At 36.4% G+C, this 7107-nt stretch overlaps 1 long non-coding RNA gene across 14 annotated transcripts in view; it reads right to left on the bottom strand.

The window, feature by feature from the left end:
• Window positions 1-5457: 5457 nt before the first annotated feature.
• Window positions 5458-7107, bottom strand: part of LOC136246502 (uncharacterized) — a 6363-nt gene continuing 4713 nt past the window's right edge. For 9 of the 14 annotated variants that reach the window (XR_010696508.1, XR_010696507.1, XR_010696510.1 and 6 more), the window contains 4 exons: window positions 6260-6395; window positions 5968-6201; window positions 5877-5919; window positions 5458-5709 (listed from right to left, as the gene is read on the bottom strand). This is a non-coding gene — a long non-coding RNA (uncharacterized lncRNA). The other 5 variants (XR_010696504.1, XR_010696514.1, XR_010696515.1 and 2 more) reach the window with 3 other exon arrangements.

Here is a 7107-nt window from a genome sequence, read left to right as displayed (position 1 = left end):
CGCAACCAGCACGAATTTATACTGATAAACAACATAAATATCCTTACATATAGCTCACTACACACTGCTCCAATACTGTGATTGCTTTATTAGAGTGACTGCTCTATTAGAGTATCTCGATCTTGATCACGGTTTTCAGCCCCACTCCAAGAAGGATAATTTCGCGTGATATTATTCTGAGGGGGGCTTCGGCCCACTAGCCCCCCCCCCCCCCCCCCCCTTTCCGCCGCCTATCTTAGAGCTAATGACTTGACTTAGTGACTAATATTTTATAGCTTAGCCACGTAGCTATTTTCATTTTTTGGGTTTGTATAGGCTTGTGTGGTAGTTAAAGTGGATAGGGAAGGCACGGGAGAGCATAGGATTTAGAATTACAAAATAATAAATAAATCTTTCGATGACGTCACAAAGAGATATTCATATCCTCCCTCCTTTTGTGTGACTTTTTTCACTGACGAAACTAGTCTGGCGCCGCCCGACCCTTCGAAAAAAGTAAAGGTCTAGTGAAATACAAATACCAAATCATTTCAAAAGGAATTATTATTATTATTACTATTATATTTTATAATTGTAAGACTCATATGCATGAGCATAGTACAATGATTAGTTACAAATTAAATTAGAGTATAAATAAGTAAATTAATTAAGGATAAGTAATTAAGTAATGAAGAGATCACTAGTGTACAAGTGTAGAGAATTGTTGTAGAATTGGTGCATTGACAGTGACACTTGGTAAAGCAATTAGAGGGTGCACATAATGCTTGTACGTGATTGCACTTCAATTCGAACAAAAGCATTGTGTTGCCAAGGCGATTTCTCTGTGGACGTCATTGGCACGCATTAATTGGCTACCGCCGAATCTGAGCGGTAGAAATGATCGGAAATGATATAGTATTTGACCAAACCCTTACTTTTTGCGAAGGGGCGGGCGGCGCCATACTTTGTTATTGTTATTAGCGCTTTACAGTGACCAGCACTGAAGGTCTGACAGCAACATGTGCTACAGCCTTAGGATTACCTAACCTAATTTCAAGGACTATGACGAACCTGACAGTGTAATGATATCATAAGATACGTACTCGATACAACATAATGAGTTACACTATAAGGTTTTCTTCCTTCAGTAAGTTTTACCACTAACGAATCGCTACAACTTCGCTGGACTAGCTATTCTGTTTGTAGCGCAGTGCTTTTTGTAGCACCTGCGCGTTTGTATAGGAAAGAATAAAAAGCGCACAGTCTATATACTTTCGTGATTTCAGAGATTTTGAGGTTAACACCGAAAATTTGAAAAAAAATTGATAGGGTTACATGTAGTTGTAAATGTCAGACTAAAATAGTAAGCTAGCTAGAAATGTAGCTAGTTAGATATGTTCAGAGTAGTTTGGTGGCGTCCGATCCTTTTGTATAAACTATAATGAATTTTGATTGTGACGAGTTGTAGTGACAGCAAAGTCTTGCTGTTATAAACTTGAAAATGCAAACATTTTCACAAAATTTCTGCCTATATGAAATTACAATTACACACACATGATTAAATGGTAGACCAGAATTTCAGAAGTATTTGTGACCAGATTTTACAGAACCGAACCAAATCGCACATAAGGCAAAATCAAACTAACACCACCAGTGGATAGCTACACTATCGTACTACAAGTTTTGACCCTCAGCACTACTCAAACTACACGAGGCTGGTTTTAATAGACGTCTTTTCTGGGTGGTGTGGAGTGCCCAAATGGCGGTTTCAGGCCTTGTGAAGGACCTGGCTTGGCAAGAATCAGTGGTTTACTGGTGGACAGCCTTATAATGTTGGCCAGACGTGTTCTCTGTAGATTTTGCTACGTATCAGCCACTAAGGAGCCAGCACGGCCCTGTAATCTCGTGTCTGGACTCCAATCGTGGTCTGCCTCCATATTGAGGTCTATCTTTTGCCCTCCCCGCCACCCCCCAGCCTCCACCCCTTTGTGAGCACTCGTGATACTACTTCGCTCGTCCAACTGCTCAGATTTTCTATCTTATTTGGCGGGAAACTGTACAAGCAGCTACAAGTACTGGAAGTGGCTTGAAAGGTAAAAGATTGATGCATCTTCTGTGTAAATTTCATACGCGTGCTTACTATCCTTGGAGAGTTATGCTGGCTTCAATTCTTTATAACCGTTTATCTCGAAACTTCTAATGTGCGATTTGGATCGTTTTTCCAAAATCCAGTCACATTTGGACAAGTACATTTTTGCAAAGAATGAGTTGAGCTTGTACCAATAGGACTGTAATGCATCGGCATGTATACTAGATTGCATCAGTAAACATGTGTCCGGCGTTGATTGCATTCCTTAAACTTAGAATTGAGATACTCTAATAAAATTGTCACTGCAAAATCTTAATAATAGACAAATAGTATACCTAAATTGGAAGGAAATTACTTTGTTACAAAACACTATTGCAAATAAATACAGACACTACATATATATTACAACTTTATATAGTCATGAGCAAGCAAGCACAAAACTATATCAGTATAAATTGGCTTTGCATGGTATTGGATTGGTATATTAGGTATTTTTCTGTATTAGTAGAGCACTAGTTTGTCTTGTATCATCATCTGTACATAAGAAGAACAATGATTTGTGTTAGGATTACATTAGGATGAAAAAGTGAACTGTTTTATTACATCATCATTTTATAAAAAATGATGATAAAAACTAATCAGTTTTTAAAATGATTATCAATCATTAAAAAAAAAAAAATTGCTAATTATTTTTAAAAATGGTGCCAAGGTTAACACCGAAAATTTGAAAAAAAAATTGATAGGGTTACATGTAGTTGTAAATGTCAGACTAAAATAGTAAGCTAGCTAGAAATGTAGCTAGTTAGATATGTTCAGAGTAGTTTGGTGGCGTCCGATCCTTTTGTATAAAGTAGCTAAGGGTCTGGTCATGCACTCTAGCATTAATCTGTAGCGTGTTAAAAACAGGTAGCTACCTGAGGGTGGCCTAACACATTGCTATTTTTGTTTGTTTGTTTGTTTGTTTGTTTGTTTGTTTGGGGTTACCATAGATAGCTACTGTAGAGTTACATGCGACCCTCGGTTACATGTACGTAATGAGTGAATGGGTTTGTCATGAAGTTTTTTGAAGCCGGATGCGATATGCTTGTAGTCTCCAATAGGATGTTCTTTACAAGAACAAAAGATGGAGGCAGCAAAAGAGCTTTGTTAGAATTGATGTATGCATAAACCGAGCTGCCTAATCAATATAGCTAGCTATAATAGCTAAACTAATAGCCATCATCTTTTACCTGAACTTTACTTGTAGCTTATCTTGTATTATCAGTAACTTATGGTTACATAGCTTGTCGTTGTGTTTTGTATTTGTGTTGTGTTTATTGTTGCATGTGCTCTGGTATGGAAGAACTGGTTTTTGCCGACTACCATTAGGTTAAACAAATAGCTAATCAAATCAAATCATTAATCTATCTCGCGAACTACTTAGCTACTCAGTTTGTGCGAGTCATTATTGTGGCATCATTGTTTAATTACATTCCATTGTTACAACTCCGTAACGCTAGAGAGACCAGAACCTTAGTTCTCTCTATACAAAGGAGTGGACTACTGATGATCCGAGTTAGTGTGCATCTAAAATTACAGTCCACCATTGTTATTTCACTGAAAGTGCCTCAGATCCCACCATGAGATAAAAATCTTCCATTTGTGGTCTACTAGCTATTTCATTTAAAATTGCCTTACAAACCAACCTATAGCTGGTCATTTTTAATTTTCTCACCTAATAAAGTAAAACAATACTTTGAATTCATTTTTCTGAAACCAAATCTTGACCTGTAACCACTATACAGTTCTTTTTATTTTGCCTTCTTAACATTACACCTAACTTGCTCAATTTGCTTCTTGGTACAACCACATCACAGCCATTCTTCAACCATAATTCATGGAGGAGTATACCCCCTGACCCCCTCAGTCACGGCAGTCAGTGAGAACTTCCATCAGCCCTGACATTTTGCCTTCACTTTAACTATTTGGACAATCATGACAATGTATAGAAGACAAAATAGGAATTTTAAACAAAAGCAAATTAGTTATAAATCAGAAAATATTATGCATACATACTATAGCAGATGTAGACACAAAAAAGCTAACCATTTATATATGGTAAATTGGTAATAGTTAGTTGAATTACTAGGTAAAGTACACAACACAGCGTACTTGTGCCATGGAGATTTATTCTGCTTAGAGATGGTTTTAGCAATAAAACACTAAATACTTTTTGCCACCACATTTCCATAAAGCATCCAAAACTATAGCAACATTTTGTAAGACAACACCTAGATTGAACATGGTCTGTAGTATATCCCTTGTAAGCTGTAATATATGGTACAGTACATACAATAGAAACATGCATTATCATAATAATGCTCAACTGTATGCTACATGGAAATAGCTACATGTGAAGTATGTCAACTGGTTACTTTTATAATAAGCCACCACTCTAACAGCTGCCCTTGTTCAGTCTAGAGCAAAGAAAAGATGCAACAGTTTTAGCATGTAGACTGAGCAATCTTCAATATTTACATAAACAAACAATGTTCATAAATATTGCACAAATAGTACACAACTTACTTGTTGTGAGAAAGAAGATACTGATGATCAGCATGTGGCATTTATTACATGTCACTGTGCTGTATATGTACTGAGAAGCTACCTCACTGAAGTTGCTGAGCTTATCTGGGGACGAGGATGCTCCTAATTGAGAATTCTAATGGCAGGATGTGCTCATGTGAATTAGTAATGTACATAGCTACTCTGCACAACTATAGTCTTTATCTTGATGCATAGCTATTGTATGCTTAGCTACTGGCTGTGTGTAATCTGATGTGCTGTGTATATATCTATAGACCTGTTGTGTGCTTTGTATTGCCATCAAAATGCTAATAGTAGTCCATTTATCTACGTATGTGAGATTATACATACACAGTAAAGTTAATCTGTTTAAGTTTAGACTAATTAGTTTTTACTGGCCACCTATGGACCTATAACATGCAAGTTGATGCAACCACATTACGTACTTTAAGCAGTTAGTGCAGTGAACACCTTTTGATAATAACAATACCAAAGCATTAAATTTATGACTGGGTCTGCAAAAATAAAGCATGTGGGAAAACTACAGTCTGTCATCACTGTGCAAAAAGTTTGATATACTCAGGTGCATACTAGTAGGCATAACTCAATTATACATTCAGTTTACACAGGTATGTATGAATATGATATACTATAATTTTATATCCTGTGTATTACAAATTGACTGCTATACACTGGTGTGTATACATCATGTGTACATATGTAATAGATATACACAATGTAGTATAGCTTACCACAGCTTGTTGGCATGGTTACGTGGGCACAGTACATACAGCTAACTTATTATTACATTCTTATGTATTTTGTGCTATTTTTTTAAGAATTTATGTATAAAAATGTAATTCAATAAACTGTTACACATACAACAACAGCTCCATTGTCATCCCAAGTGGCATTAATTTAAGCTTGCCTTTATGTAGAATTACATTTGTATAGAAAAAAACATTAAGATGTTCCCTGTCACGGTGGCTTTTCTTCATCTACACCAGGCCTGACCCAGTTGGTGGTTGCTGTACATCAATTCAAGCCATACATGTAGTACTATTTTCACCAGGCTGCATCTGCCAAGACATAGTTATTTTAAAGAGCACATAAGCTACAATTACCAGTATAAAATTTATGGTACAACTTTATAACTGACTGAAAGAAATTGCAAAAGAACAGTTGTAAAGTTGTAAATGCTCAGAACAGTTGTAAAGTTGTAAATGCTCAGACATACAGTACTTACCAGTTGTATGTCATACAGCTTCAGTTCTCTTCGCTGACTGAATCTGCAAAGGATATCAGTTGTTAGTGAACAAATGCTACTGAAAACTTACCAGCTGTCCATCGTACAACATGGGTACTCTCTGTTGAGTGAATCTGCCAAGGATATCGGTCATTATTATACAAAGGCCGTGGTCATACTTAGCAGTTGTCTGCTGTAAACTTGGGTACTCCTTGATGGCGGAATGATATTGGTTGTTAGTGCACAAAAGGCTATTGCAAGTTGTCCATCATACAAAGACCATGGTCATTATTGTCCATTGAACAACTTGAGTATACTTTGCTGACTGAATTTGTCAAGAATATAAGCTGTTATTAGTATGCAAAGGCCATGATCATACTTACTAATTGTCTGTCATTATAACTTCAGTACTCTTTGCTGACCGAATCTGCCAAGGATATCGGTTGTTAGTGCACAAAGGTCATCGTACAACTTGAGTACTCCCTACTGAGTGAATCTGGCACACTTTACTGGTTGAATCTACCATACCAAGAATATCAGTAGTAAGTGCACACAGGCTATAAGTTATGAGGGACAAAACTTTGCAAAACTGTGTAAAACATGACTTTAAATTCACAAAAATCTAGAGAGCATCATTCGAGAATACATTACTTCACTAAGGTAATCACTATAATAACCTCAATGATTTCATCAATATAATATTATATAGAAAACTGTCAATATTCACAAATTTGCAAGATTTTCATCCCTCAAAAATTTCTAGCATTTGTTGTCATTTCATCGATGCTTTTTTAATTATACAGTATTTAGGCATACTTAGCAGTTGTTGGTGGAACATGACTGTTGGTGTACATAACATCTATGCTTTTGGGTAATGTCGTACACCACATTTATACCGTTGCAGTACCGGGAACATTGGCTTGATCGTCACATCATACACAAAGTAATAGGAGGATCTGTACTTGAAAATTATTATTAAGTCCTATATAAGGTAGGTAGTCAATTTAACTTTTAGGAACAGTATGTAAGCCACAGTGATAGCTAGCAACATGCATACATACATTTGACCAAGACTGTGATATTAATATAGTCACCTGTAGTAACACTAGTCACCTGGCTACTTGTTCTTCCTTAATAAATTTTGTTACAAACGCCAGCTACCCAAACGTTTGATAGCACACACTGAAAGAACAAGTAGGCCTTACACAATATACATTTAGTACGGACTATT

Source organism: Dysidea avara, chromosome 2 (assembly GCF_963678975.1).
Source record: "Dysidea avara chromosome 2, odDysAvar1.4, whole genome shotgun sequence".
NCBI classification, from domain to species: domain Eukaryota; kingdom Metazoa; phylum Porifera; class Demospongiae; order Dictyoceratida; family Dysideidae; genus Dysidea; species Dysidea avara.
This window is presented reverse-complemented; position numbering and strand designations above follow the sequence as displayed.